Source organism: Plutella xylostella, chromosome 27 (genome assembly GCF_932276165.1).
Source record: "Plutella xylostella chromosome 27, ilPluXylo3.1, whole genome shotgun sequence".
In the NCBI taxonomy this organism is placed as follows: domain Eukaryota; kingdom Metazoa; phylum Arthropoda; class Insecta; order Lepidoptera; family Plutellidae; genus Plutella; species Plutella xylostella.
In genome coordinates this window covers 892,991-908,387 of record NC_064007.1, presented here as the reverse complement: position 1 = coordinate 908,387, position 15,397 = coordinate 892,991, and the positions used below count along the sequence as shown (strand labels likewise).

The following is a 15,397-nucleotide window of genomic DNA, read 5'->3' as shown; positions in this document are numbered from 1 at the left end:
TCCGTTAAAAAGCCATTATCAATCGGCAACTGACAATGATAAAAATACTTAGCAAAATCGCACTCTGTATTGTCAGGACTTTACAGTTGGACTGTAGTTAGTAATATTCTGATGCGCTGTTTAATGTACTTCAGACGGGCACAAGAAATGCTTAGCTTAGTTCTAGAATATCTCTCTCTCTCTCTATGTATTTGTGTAGATATATCAGCTGTCCGATACCCATAATACAGGCTCTGCCTAGCTTGGGGTCGGATGGCCGTGTGTGAGATGTCCCCACATATTATTATTATCTGCGATCGGTTTCTTAACCTTAAGTAGAATTTTTGCAAGAATTAATATGTGTTTGTATACACTTCTTTTCTTGTGTGTGTACAGATAAAGAATATTATATCTATCTTGAGATTCTATTCATCATCATAATCATCATGATTTATGATTAAAAAAAACTACTTCAAAAAACCACTTAAAAGTAAGAAATAATCTAATGTTTAGACCAATTCTATGTGACATTGCAAATATTCCTAAGCAGGTAAGATTCTTTTTTGATGTTGCTGTTGGTGCGGTGACAAAGTAATCCGAAGAAATACGGCACCAACTTAAAAAAAATCATACAGACGAATTGAGAACCTCCTCCTTTTTTCGAAGTCGGTTAAAAATGTCTAAAACGGTATATGTGTTTTACGAGTAGGCCGCAGCTTCCGTTGCCAGTTAGATTCGGCGGATGTATTTATGCGTCCGCTCCTCGGTCAGTAGCCAACACCTCAAGGACTGCGCGGTGAACGGGCCTTGAGATCTTAATGGTGATAGTTGATCTGGGCCGCGGGACTGCTAAATTGTATAGAAAAATTAGCAGAAATCACATATTTATTTGCCTATCTAAATACGCTCGTAGGCAATGAAAAAGTTCCCAAAAAAACATAATTGCAATATCTAGATACCTACTTATTTACAGTAAAACTATAAAGTCCTGAATAAAGAAGTGGATCCTAACTAATTTTTAAAGACCGTATTTAATTGATTGATTATATTTATTTAAGGACAAATCCGTTAAAAAACCATTATCAATCGGCATTTTATTTTTAAATGTAAGTAAATTACTGACAATGATAAAAATACTTAGCAAAATCGCACTCTGTATTGTCAGGACTTTACAGTTGGACTGTAGTTAGTAATATTCTGATGCACTGTTTAATGTACTTCAGACGGGCACAAGAAATGCTTAGCTTAGTTCTAGAATATACGATTGAAGTATTGCATTAGGCTCTGCGCTGGTGTTAGATGATTATTAAGTCACTAACAATGTCAGTAAAAATTCCCACATTCACACGACACTGATTATAACTAAGTAAAGTAAAACAAATATCGGCACATGTCACCGTAACTGTCAACGCATTGGGATTAATGTTTTGCTCGCATATTTACACAATCTGGGGGTCTAGTACAGGTTTGATAGTTTGGCAAAAACTATAAAAGTTTACGTTTTCTCGCATACTAAGTGGCGCCTCTTGCGTAAACTATCATGAAACTTTTGACAGATAATGTGTGCAGATGACAGGGGAAAACGTAAACCTTTGTTAGTTTTCAAATATAGCAAATCCCGTACTAGAGTTCCTGTTTGGTTTATACCATGTTCACAGTGTCAGGAAGTATTGGTCAGTGTCGCATCACGAATTATTGATCTAACATTGACATGTGTACGCATATACAGTGCGACAAACTTATATGTTCCGGTGGGAGCGAACTAAATTGATCCGTATCTCATTACTTACTAATTAATTATATTTTTATATAGATTAGATGGGTTTATTAAAACCACAAGGGTGAATTACCACTACTGGCAAACTTAAAATCTTATAGAATGAAGAAATATTAGACATTTACGTGACCTCTCACCGGAACATAGATAAACCACATAAACACGCATAGGTAATAAGAGTAGAGAAATTTACATTAAATATAATCTTGCACAGTTAAAACACTCTCTATATCACATACATACCTAGTACAAATTACTACAAATTGCAGAGCTAGTTTAAATACGTATAGTCTACGTCTTAACCATTTAACTTAATAGAAAGGTGTTTTCTTGTTTCTAGGCACTAGAAAGTGGCTAAGAGCTGTTAGGTACTTAGCTAGCAAAGTCTAGGTTTCTAGGCGCTAACTATCAAGCGAGGTTCATATCCGAGTACCTATGTATAATAGGTACTTGCATATTTTTTTTATTTTCACTAAAATATAATGATATTTTCATAAACCAAATGTACTAGTTTTGGCACAAAATAGTACCAGAACATTTATTCAATGATAAATAAAATATATTTTGGATAAGGGATTGAGAAAGCACAATTTTGGTGGCTGTGGGCAAGAAATTTCGCAGTCTGCGGAGTGATCCTGCAGAAGCGAACACCTTCCGACTGACCTCGTCAAGCTGCGTCTTCCAGGTCATAGCATTGTCCATGTAGACCCCTAAATTTTTCACCTGTTTACTCCAAGGTATGTGGACACCATCAAAAACTATTGGAGGGAGGGCATTGTAGTCAACAAATGAGCTGAATCTGGGGCTGCCTAATATAATGACTTGTAAATATATTAATTTAATATATTTAATTTTAATATCTTTGTTCGAGTCTTAGAATATTATTATTTAGCCATTTATTTATTATTGAGTCCTTACATATAATCTACAATATTGTATTTATGTATGGTATATTATATCATGTATGACGTATGTATATTATATTTTATCAATTAGTTGAAGTTTATATGTGTTTTATTTATAGCATGTAATTATAATAATACTTCATATGAAATACAGTAGGAACAGAGGTGTTCTTTCACGCTCAGCCCTAAGCTAGTAGCTACTTAGTATTAAATTTAAGTTAACCACATTGTTTAAATATATAAATAGTAAATCAGTATTTAAGTTAGAATAATTATTTACTTATGTAATTTTAGTTGTTATCAGAATATGTAATTGTCCCACCAACTATTAGCTTATAATGGAAGACCTGTTATTAGCCTTACTCACAAACTATGTTACTTAGATTAAGTTTTTTTTATGTTACGCTGTTGGTTTTCATAAATAAATAAATAAATAAATAAATAAATTTTGTATTTAAGATAATAATATACTAATACTTACATATTATAAATGTATTACTGTACGTATAGGTAGGTATAAATATGAAAAGTTTAACACACAAGTTATAAAAAAATATTTAGGGCCACTTGCAGAAACATATTAAATCTAGATTTAGTGTTAAATCTCGATTTAGTGTCAAATTTTATATGGACTGACGTTTCTTAAATCGAGATTTGACACTAAGGGCCCCTTGCACCAACAAATTAAATCTAGATTTAGTGTCAAATGTCGATTTAAGAAACGTCAGTCCATATAAAATTTGACACTAAATCGAGATTTAACACTAAATCTAGATTTAATATGTTTCTGCAAGTGGCCCTAAATCTAGATTTAATATGTTTCTGCAAGTGGCCCTTAGGGTGGGTTGCACCAATTAACTTTAACTATAACAGACGTCAAATCTCTTGAAAATTGATCTGTCTCGCCAAGAGATTTGACGTTTGTAATAGTTAAAGTTAAATGGTGCAACCCATCGTAATAATAATTCTAAGAATACAATTTAATAGATTTTTAAGACGACAACTGAAGTTAATATTAAAATTTCCACATTTGTATGGAGTTCGTACGGTCAGTTAGCAAGTCCATGTAGTTTTTAAAGCCAGTTAATGTCCGAATGGAGATAGCTAGGCGCAGGGCCGACTGCTTTACATGCCCATCCGCTGCATGGATCGTTTCGCTGTTTCGGACATTAGGTGATCAGCCTTTTATGTCCTAACCAAACTTGGAACCACAATTTAGAAACACAAATTGATGGTCCCACCCGGGAATCGAACCCGGGACCTCTGGGTTGTGAAGCGAAGCTTATACTTACCACTAGACCACAGAGGCAGTTTTTGTAAAATTTAAAGCCAGTACCTACGGTTGGCCGCATTGCGGTTTGTCTAACTTTTGCGCAGAAAAATACGCCGGTCTTATTCATAAAAAAACCTTAAAGTAGGTTTACTGAGCTCAATAGTTACGGAACACATTAAGCCTATTTGAGGTTTCGTAAAAATCTCTATTCATAATAGTTCCGTAAACCTCCAGTAACTATAGTGATGCTAATAGATTTCACAGACCAAACATTTTGACATTTACCCTATTAAGTTGCCGGTCCGACGAAACCATAAACAAAAATAGCGAAAACTTTCATTCATTTATCAATCTCTATTATCTATGTTAGCCACGGCGCGGCACTTAAAAAAGTTTACGTTGGCTTAAAGGCGCAGTTAGCCAAGCCAAAACCCACAAAAAAAATAATTAAATTTTTACGTTACCATGGCAACTTATTTTCAGCAAATATTAACTCACAACAAATGTCAAATCGTCAATAAAGCAGAACAGCTGTTGACCGGCCGCCATGTTTTTGTACAAGAGGAGGCTTACGGAAGGTGTATAGTAGGGTCCAGCCAACTTTAGCATATCAAGGTTTTACGAATCAGTTGGAGAGTTCTTTAGCGCTATTGATCGTTTATGAATAAAGTTTTTTTGACATTTGCTTATAGCAGGCCTATAGGTCTCCCGTAACTTTTTATGAATAAGACCGGAAATATTTATACCAAGAAGAAGAGATTAGCAAAAATTTAACGGAATGTCATGTTTCAGCCTTTTTGAAGTACTTAAAATATTAGCCAAAGAGTTAAGTAGGTAGTAGTTTAATTCGAGGAAAAGAAATAAAGCACCTACTACGTGACCTTAAAGATCTTGCAATAGAATGTTATTGACCCTACACAGGTTACGCCATTTTAGAAATATGTCTTCAAACCTGCCCATAGTGAAATTTATTAAGAAATTTTAAACATGTAGGTTTTTCTGTCGTTATTTTGTTTTTAGAACAGTTTGTTATGTCCAATTTCTCCATAGTCGGTTAGAGCATATAACCAGGTATTAGTGGTTGACTTTTGACACATCTGTCAAGAATTTTATATGGAGATGACGTATAATTGACTAACCATCCCTGGTCGGTTAGATAACCGACTATGGAGAAATTAGGGCTAAGCAGCGTCGCTTGCTTGTCAAATCTGACGTACGTAACTAGTATGGATAACTGACAAATCTGACAGATATTTGACAGGCGAGCGACGCGGATTGTTGATGATGTCCTCCTCATCGTGATCCGATGACGGCGACCTCAGGGGCTAGTAGGACTTCTGCGGCGGTGGGCGCGAATGTGACTCGCAAAACCCAGCTTCGTGGCAAAGGTCCGGTTACAAGGATTGCAGCTGATGATAGATGATGATGCTAATTTGTCGGTGGTGCTACGGTAGCGGGTCAGCGTAGGAGTTTATCACCCTGTCTCTGTGTACTATACTTATGTATACATTTAAAGTTTTCTTGTGAAATTACTTTCAGGGCTCAAAATAAAGAGTATTCTATTCTATTTAATTTTGATGTAACTAGGTATATTGTGTATTTATGGCTAAGTTTTCTCTTTTATATATTTACTAGCTGTTCCCGCGAGCTTCGCTTTGCCTAAGTTTTCCCGTGGGAATTCCGCGATAAAAAGTAGCATATGTTCTTTTCCAGGGTCTAGACTCTAGACCATCTGTATACCAAATTTCATTCAAATCCGTCCAGTAGTTTTGGCGTGAAAGAGTAACAGACAGACAGACACAGTTACTTTCGCATTTATAATATTAGTTAGAATATTTACATTATTATAACTATAACTCTATTACTCTATTAATTAAAAAGAAATATTACTAAAAACATTATCTCCTACTTCTAGTATTCGTGTATTTGTGTTCAACAAGCATTGACATAATTAGTCAATTTCGGTATTTACAAATAGGCAATAAGATGAGAACCGATAAAGCTAATATTTACCTGAGAACAGAAGCTCCACTGAGCTCACATGTATGACCCAGTAAAGAACCCGTTATAAGTTGGACGTAGTTACGCAGAAAGGACTCAACCCACACAAACCTAGTTCTGAGATATAGACGTTTTAAGTTCTAATCGGTATTCTTCAGCAATGAAAAGCATCTTATATGTGGAAATTATCTTAAATTATGCATATTTATTGTTATTTTACTATTGCAAATCATGGTGTACCTATAACGAATATTTATTGAGTTATTAATGAAAATATGCACTTGGATCCTTTCTCCTAAATTGCTTTTTCTATGCAAGCAGGGAAATTCAACGTTTCGCAGAAAGGATCCAACCAAATATTTATTTTAATAAAATATTTTTTTAAATAACAATATGGTTTTTAAAGTAAAATATTTATGTTGTAGACACAAGACATTACTTTTTTACACAAAATAAAAATTAAATATCAAAAGTAAACCTATTATTAAATAATTTATATTGAAATGTAATCGGAAACAACATTTCACATCTATATAAAAATCTAACCGGAACTGTATTCCCAAGCGCAAAACTCTGGATCAACTTAACCGATTTTGATATTTTTTTTACAAAATAGAAGCCTACCTTTTTCGTGAGTATCTACGACCCGTTTGTATCTCATAATTTTCAGGATAAAGCATTTTGATGGAAAGCAAACCTCATAGAAAAAAGTTGGGCATGAATAAAATTCTAACCGGAAATGTGTTCCCAAGCGCAAAACTCTGGATCAACTTAACCGATTTTGATATTTTTTTTACAAAATAGAAGCCTACGTTTTTAGTGAGTATCTACGACCCGTTTGTATCCCATAATTTTCAGGATAAGGCATTTTGACGGAAAGCAAACCTCATAGAAAAAAGTTGGGCATGAATAAAATTCTAACCGGAAATGTGTTCCCAAGAGCAAAACTCTGGATCAACTTAACCGATTTTGATATATTTTTTTACGAAATAGAAGCCCACTTTTTTAGTAAGTGTCCCATCCCATATTATCCCATAATTTTCAGGATAAAGCAATATGAACATAAGCAAACCTCAAAGGATAAAGTTGGACATAAATAAAATTATCTTTTACTATAACATCAACTTTTACACTTCATCATCCTCGGTATATTGCAACTATCCTCCTTTTTATGCCTCCGTAGGATATCCGTCGTTCCCTGTGCTTACCATACGATCGCTGAAAAGTGGGATTTCAGCGATCGTATGGTCCGTATCACTTCGACTTTACTTTGCGGTTGGATATTAAAATTTATGTCAAGATGCAGAATAATTATAAATCTCATAATCATTAACCATCATCACGACCCGTCACATCTCCACTGCCGGGGCATGGGTCTCCTTCCAATGAAGGAAGGGATTAGGCCTAGTCCACTACTCTGTCCCAGTGTAGTGGACCCCAACACAAGCAAGCTTGTGCTGACAGAGTTGACGGGTAACCCGACTGTCAGATGTTTTCAAGCCGCCCGAAGGTCTCTGAGTAGGCTTAACGACTGCTATCGATTTTATTATAATCATAATGATTACGATTATGCTTCTTGACATATATCAAGATCTGGATATACAAGATGCTCCTGGTTTATTGAATCTGCATCCAACTCCTCAGATGCAGACTGGTTTAGATCTTTAAAAACTTCGGCAATGTGGTCATACCATCTTACAAGTCGGTCTTCCATAGTAACAAGGAGATATCCTGGGGTTTGTTGCAAAGTTTATTTGATTCTTTCTATAGATCCTTCATGGCAGCCGCTGTTTGTTTTCTCCAAGATATAGAATCAGACTAACAGCGTTGGTCCTTTTTTAAACTACGTTTGATATTTTGTTCACAAAGAAAATACTCGTACGCAACTCGTGCTTCTTTAGAATGGTAGTCTAGTTCGATGTTAAGTCTTCCTTGGAGAGTTGATCATATGCCATGTTCCTTTAGACATCCATTCTTTCTTTAAGTGTTCCTTGTGCCTTATTATTTCTTCGCAACTTTTTAAAACATGTCTTTAATGCCAGTGCAGTTATCTTTGATTGAGGCGCGTCGCCCACACTTAGTAGGTTGATGGTATTTGTTGTGGATCTGGATACTAAGTTATCTTCTGACTTCTGGGTCCTGCAGCTTATTTACAGCGACATCTTTGGCAGATCTTGTGGCCTGCTTCTGAGCTCCCGCTATCGTCAAGCAGATTTTTCCAACCACTAAGTGGTGATCACTCTTGACTTTAGCAACCCTTCTTAAGTATTTCTAACATCTAGAAGTGAATGTCTTCATTTTCGAATAATCAAAATGTGGTCGATTTGGTTCCCGGTCCGACAGTCGTGTGAGAACCAAGTCACCTTGTGACATTCCTTGGAGTTACCACCACCGAAAATTAGCCATTAACAATCCTTAGGCATCGTCGCTCGCTAATCAAATCGGGCGTAACTTGTATGAATCTGATAGATGTTTGAGAGTCGAGCGACGCTGCTTATGGATTGTTAATTGCTAATGTGACTTGCCCACACGGTGCCGATACATGGACGATGACCAACGAAACTGTGCACCGAATCAGAGTTCCACAAAGAGCTATAGAGCGAGCCATTTTAAGTATATCGCTTAGACGTATTCCCAACGTGGTGATCCGTCAAAAGAGGAAAGTGTTCAACGTCAGTATGCCGGTCGCCGAACTGAAATGGGAGTGGCAGGATACTTGGCTCGTGGGGGGACGGAAGGTGGAAAAATGCGGTGACAGAATAGTGGCCAAGAGACGGAACAAAAACAGTTTGAATCCTTTCTGCCAAATAAAATTTGAACTGTTTTATTAAAAACTTATATTATATGAAACAACTCAGACAGTTTGAGACCTTTCTGCTAAATACAAATTGACTTCTTTCAATCAATAAGTATTTCGCTAAAACGACTCAAGACGGTTTGAATCCTTTCTGCTAAATACAAATTGTCTTTTTTCAATGAATAAGTATTCCTCTAAAACGACTCAGACGGGTTGAGTCCTTTCTGCTAAATACAAATTGTCTTTTTTTAATGAATACGTATTTCTCTAAAACGACTCAGAGCGCTTGAATCTTTTATATAAAACTAAATTTTTCATGGTTTCATAGGAAATGCGTTTCTGTAAAAGGACTCAAACAGTTTGAGTCCTTTATGTGAAACTAAAAAATGTGTGTTTCATACAATGTGGGTTGGTCCCCCACATCAAAAAAGTATGTTGTAGTTGGTTTTTTACTGTGTTTGTTTTCTTGACAGGTAGACCCTACATTAAATAGCATGTTCTAGTATATAACTCAATTTTGACAAAGTTGTGGATTGAGGCCTTTCTGCGTAACTACGTCCAGTTATAAGACAGAGGCAAGCACAGCGTAGGAGATGTGTAGTAGTGGAACTCATTGTAGCTCGACCTTAAAATGTATCGCCTAATATTATTATATAAGTACATATAATACATATGCATTATACACATGTATTATCACAAGCGAGCCACCCACTTTTCGCAGCACATTTGTACTCACGTGATAGGTTACGAATCATATCGCCGTTCGGGAATAAGTAGGTACAAACAATGCACTTAGGATACACATCTAGAATCTAGATGTGCAGGTTTCCTCACGATGTTTTCCATCACCGTAAGAGGACGTGGTATTATTAATAATAACTTTTACTAATTATTAACTAATTATTGTACTTAAACTCCTTAATTTAAAAGGATAAGGTAGTAGTTTATTATAACAGTTACTCTACTCCACTCTGCATTAACTGTGTCGCCTATTCAAGGATGTTCGATATCGTTTCGACAGACGATAAATTCGCCCTTTCCCTTTCTTAGGCAATAATCATATTATGGGTATACTGATGATAATCATGTCTTCGGATTCCGTACCTCAAAAGGAACAAAAGGAACCCTTATAGGATCACTTTGTTGTCCGTCCGTCGATCTAACTGTCTGTCTGTCTGTCACCACTTCACCAACTTTTTTCATGTAAAGTGGGGATGAATATTTGAATTGATATCGTTGAATAGATATTCCAAAAATAATATAGGCATGCTCAAATCTAGAATTATCAAGCTTCAAAGTGCAAATTTTTGGAAGACTCGTGTTTAATACTTACTACAAGCTTACTACTTATACAAAAATAATATATACTTATGAAAATTGTGGATAATAAGTTATTATAGCTCTAAAGAAAAAAAAATAATGTCTGTTCAGTGTTCTGTGATCTAAAGATAGAAAGATGTATTCATAAAAAAAAGAAACAGACGCATTGAGAACCTCCTCCTTTTTCGAAGTCGATTAAAAAGAACGAGAGTGAAAGGCCCGGTCTCCATATTCCAGTCAGCAAAACGTTTTTGAAGCAATACCGATGTAATATCGATACTAGAGAAACGAAAAGAATTACTCTAGCTTTAGAAAAAAAACAATTGCCGAATCAATTCTACAATAGTCAGAAATTCAGAAACATAGTTTGTTATAATCAAAATCGTATCGTCTGTAAACAAATGTTACTTATCTATCAAAGTAACACTGCAACGGTAGAAAATTGAGGTTTATCTGTAGTACAGCCATTTTCACTACCGCTTTATGATTGTTTTAATGACCAGAATAATCTGTTTAATGGAAGACGACCATTTTTACCGAACTTGGTAAGTGGCACAAACATTCATTTCACCTACTTACGTATGCATTCTATTATTTTATGTAGCTTCGAGGTAAATTGCTAAGATTATTTTGAAACATGTATTTTTTCAGGATACAGTAAGTTACTAGTGGGTAATTTTTTTAACTGTAAATCTGTATTCTGTTATTTGTCTATTTTGTGTACAGTAAAGTGTAAATAAATAACTTCCAAGACTTCTTAATGTGGAAATAAAAATACGATTTCGATACATAACTTCATAACATTACAGCAAGTAAATAATAACACCTTATGTATGTATGTGAAATAGTTTTTAATAAGCACTAACACTCTTATTGTAAACCGTAGACCATAGAAAATTAATAATATACTACTTATTTATTATATTTTACCTCTTTACGATGATTTCGCAACAATTGGACGTAGACGTGAATAATAACTGTAATTTAATTTAATCATAGTATCGATTTTATTTATGCCTTAATTCTATTGTAAAAGTTTTTATAAGTAAAACAATAAGTTGGCGTACCATTATGTTTATTGAAAATAAATCAAGTTAGCATGCAGCAATTTTGGAATTCTATTCCCTAGACTCTAGACCCTTCAAGGGACCTACGTAGCTACGTAGGTACGATATTAAAATTTTGAGTTTTCAGTTATTCAGGTTCAGGACAAACGACTTTATAAAATATTGTAGATAAAATGTGACAAAAAATTTTGTGTCGATGGTTTTTAATTATTGCTGACAATGATGACAATCCTATATACAAGATGGCTTAACAAACCATCGTCAGCATACTCAGCATAAATAAAATAATAAGTATAATATAATATAATGTTAACAAACAATAGAATAGGCTACTTAGTATTCCCTGTATTGTATAATCATCATAGTTATCTCTCATTCATTACATGACTATATGTCACAGTGGGTTTAGAGCTGTAATTAAAATGTGTGACGCAAATTCAAAGGCGAAAATTAGCTGTGGCCTCGCCGTGGTCTGGGCCGCCATGTTTAAATGCTTACTGAGATTCAGATGGCATTATTACAAAACTAGCGTTCCCGCGCGCTTCGCTTCGCCTTAAAAAGTTTTCCCGAGGGTAGTTTTTCCGGGATAAAAGTAGCCTATGTTCTTTCCCAGGGTCTAGTCTAGACCGTATGTATACCAAATTTCATTCAAATCCGTTCAGTAGTTTTGGAGTGAAAGAGTAACAAACAGACAGACAGACACAGTTACTTTCGCATTTATAATATTAGTTAGGAATCTTAGGATGTTATGTAGCGTTATTTATACACGGGCTCAGTATCTTATGCTTAGTTCATGCCACGTTGGAATACATAGCATTAAGGGGTTTGATTGATAGCATTCACAGCATTTTGAAGCTAGAGACCCGGGAGATGAAACTTAATTTTCTATAGGAATAGGAGTCCTAAAACTAAAACTTTTTTGTCGTTGGCACTTGCTTCTGTTGCGAATTGATCGCACTCTATTTCTGTTTCTTTATGCAAGTTTATGTATTTGCCCTTTATTCCATATCGGAGGCTAAACAAAACCACAGTAAAGAATTTATCCATCGAAGCAGCTGTTTCTACTTGCACTAGAAAGCTGCAGTACCGGTTGACGATAATATCTCTAATAACAGAGAATTACCTCGGCTGAAGGTACCTTCCTGATGTTTACCCGCGCAAAAGTCTAGCTCTGGTCTTCTTGAGCTATCTTTACTTCCTTATACACCTTTAGGGCAGAGTTAACCGCCCGTTTTCAAATAGTAGTAAAAGTAAAAGAGTAAAATTATAACTTCTACCTAATATAAAAATATAATAAAAACCCCCGAGTGTTTATCTATGTTTGCAGATCTATATGAAATATGACCCTCGTACAGTCAGCTGCAGAAGTAGCTATCTATACACTTTCGAACCTTGTCAATCTAACAAACCGCCTATCTATTCATTGAAGCATTGACGGTTCCTCAGTTTGACAAGGTACAGATATGTATATAACAACTTTTGCAGCTGACCGTACATATAACATCGTGGACTAGGTAACATCTACCTATCATTTAAGTGCCTATAAAGAGGCCTATGTCCAGCAGTGTCTGCAGAACATTAAAGAAGTAGTCCATCAGCCCTCCTAATCCTAAACCTAGTTTTCATAAAACTTCAGAGTTCTGTGCTAACCGCGACCCCTCTATAGATACCCACTGGAAGACAGTTCTCGTTCGTTCGTTTCTTGTAAGCTATAGTGATCCCCCTGTAGCCATACTAGCAATCACGGTCCGAAGATCCGGGGCGGTTCAGCACAGAAACACAATTGTACGACCGACTGAACAAGGTATTAGCATAGCCTATAATAGCCACTTCGTGCATACTGGCAGTGATTGAAAATTGGTAAAACGAAGTTAACTGGCAAGGAAGAAGGCCGATATAACATTTGTTGCGAGACCAAAATGTATATGTATCCGTAATCTGTAATCCTAACTAATATTATAAATGCGAAAGTAACTGTGTCTGTCTATCTGTTACTCTTTCACGCCAAAACTACTGGACGGATAAACGGATTTGAATGAAATTTGGTATACACATGGTCTAGACTTCTAGAGCCTGAGAAAGAACATAGCTACTTTTTATCCCGGAATTCCCACGTGAAAACTTTTTAAGGCGAAGCGAAACTCGCGGGAACAGCTAGTTTATTTATAAAATACATGTATTCATGTAAATGACTAAGTATATTATATATCTGTTTATTACCACAAACGTTACTAGACTAGGTTTAACGGATGTTTAAAATAGTATTTGCGAGATGCATAATGTTGCGAATGTAGAAGTGATTAGATAAAGATAACAATAACATGACAAAATTGTATCATTCCCGAAAATCATAGAATAGGTAGGTACAAATCTTGACTGTCCATCGTCCCGCGATATTATATATATTTATTTATATTTTATGTATTTCATTTATATATTTGATATGTTTTTTATAAGTTACATTACAATTAATCTGGTTTGATAACATAAATGCATGCTTTCATTTTATTTTGTATTTAATCAGTTAAAAAAGTTTTTGATTTTACCTAAGTACCAAAATTATTGTTATTGTTTAATATTTACTAGTACAAGCTTACCTATACAAATTACTGTAAACCGTAGTAGTCGTATTTATAATGTCGTAATCTGATCCTCACGTCACAGGCTTGCCTAGTGTGAGGGTCGCAGTGTATTTCTGATTGTAAATTGTGTTTTTTGTTAAATAAATATATTTGATTTGATATTTGATATAATATAACAACGGGGACTCGGGTGTAGGTAAATATATAGATTTCAATAAAAGTAAACGGAACTGCCATGACTCAACCCAGGTATGACGAATCATTAGATAACGTAACGGGCGCGCGCACAACGTATTCAGTGTTGCATTCAACGGTGCATCGTATTGAAAAACTAATTTTCTTCCCTCTCAGCATAAATAGACCACTGCTTCTCCATAGAAAAAGTCACGTGACCATATATTTTTTTATGGTAAAGCATTTTTTTTATTCAAAAGTTTTCAAACTAAAGTTGTTTGAAAAGGATTTTGTAGATCCCATGAATCACAAGACCCCTTTTTGTTGGTCCACTATTTACGGTTTTACGGGACACCCTGTATGAGACCTTTGCCAAGAAGTGGCACTGTAAAACTGTATATAGTTACACCTATACAACACACGCTGCGCAGCTTATAATATCTTAGTTAAGTTATAAAAATATAGTAAGTAAACGAAATACGAGGTTAGAGACTCACTAAGTTTATCTGGTTGCAAATCCTACTAATATTATAAAGGCGAAAGTTTATGGGTATACATGTGTATGTTTGTTACTTCTTCAGATTTTAATGAAATTAAGTATGGAGTTAGCTGACACCCAACACACAAGGCTACTTTTTATTGCAGAAATCCCACGGGAAAACTTTTAAAGGCGAAGCAAAGATCGCGGGAAAACTAGTTTTGTATAAATTTATTTTCAAATCAAATGTACCGCCAATTTGCAATGGACACCAAAATTAAATATTAACTACAGTAGCCAGTTTCCTACCAACATTTCAACACTGGGTGACAATTGCCAAAATAAACAAGTTTTTGGGCCATAAAGAGATGCTTGAGTTAGTGAAAGGAACCTTGGGTGACAGACTTAATAGGACAGTGGTTAGATGACCCTGTAGAATTATTTTTTTTCAAGTTGGGGCGCTAGTAATTCTGATGTTGAAGTTTAATGTAGTTTCTTCCATGTTGTACATAGGTAATTAGATTAATATAATATTACACACATAACATTGAAAACATAATCATTATATGAAAGATAAAGTCAGTTATTATATTATTATCATAAACATAATCATTGATTGATGAAGGATTTAAAATATTTCTTTAAAGTAGCAGGTACAAGGTACATCATTACAAGCAATACTTAATTTATTCATACTTATTTCTTACTCACTCATGAAAGTCACTAAATATACCTACCTATATTTATTTATTTTATTTAAGATTAACTTTTGTCTGCTCATTTTGATACAAAAAATAAACATAAATTTTGAAATTATAATGAGTTTTGAGTTAGGTAATCCTCCGATTCCTGATTATGATGTGTATCCAGTTTGACTAAAAACATTGTTAAGGTGCATCTGCCTTCTTACAGTTACATTTATAAGTAAATATTATTTTGTGAAGTATTTTCATTCATTCCTTTGGGTTTAACTTGTAAGATTCATCTGCACTCATTGTGTTACTTAGTCAGCTGGATCATTATAATTTCAAGGTTTACAGTTTG

The 15,397-nt window shown here is 34.9% G+C and overlaps 1 protein-coding gene across 2 annotated transcripts in view; it reads right to left on the bottom strand.

Annotated features, from left to right (window-relative positions):
- Positions 1-15,397, bottom strand: part of LOC105388660 (ATP-binding cassette sub-family D member) — a 62,751-nt gene that overhangs the window by 46,906 nt on the left and 448 nt on the right. The window lies entirely within an intron of this gene.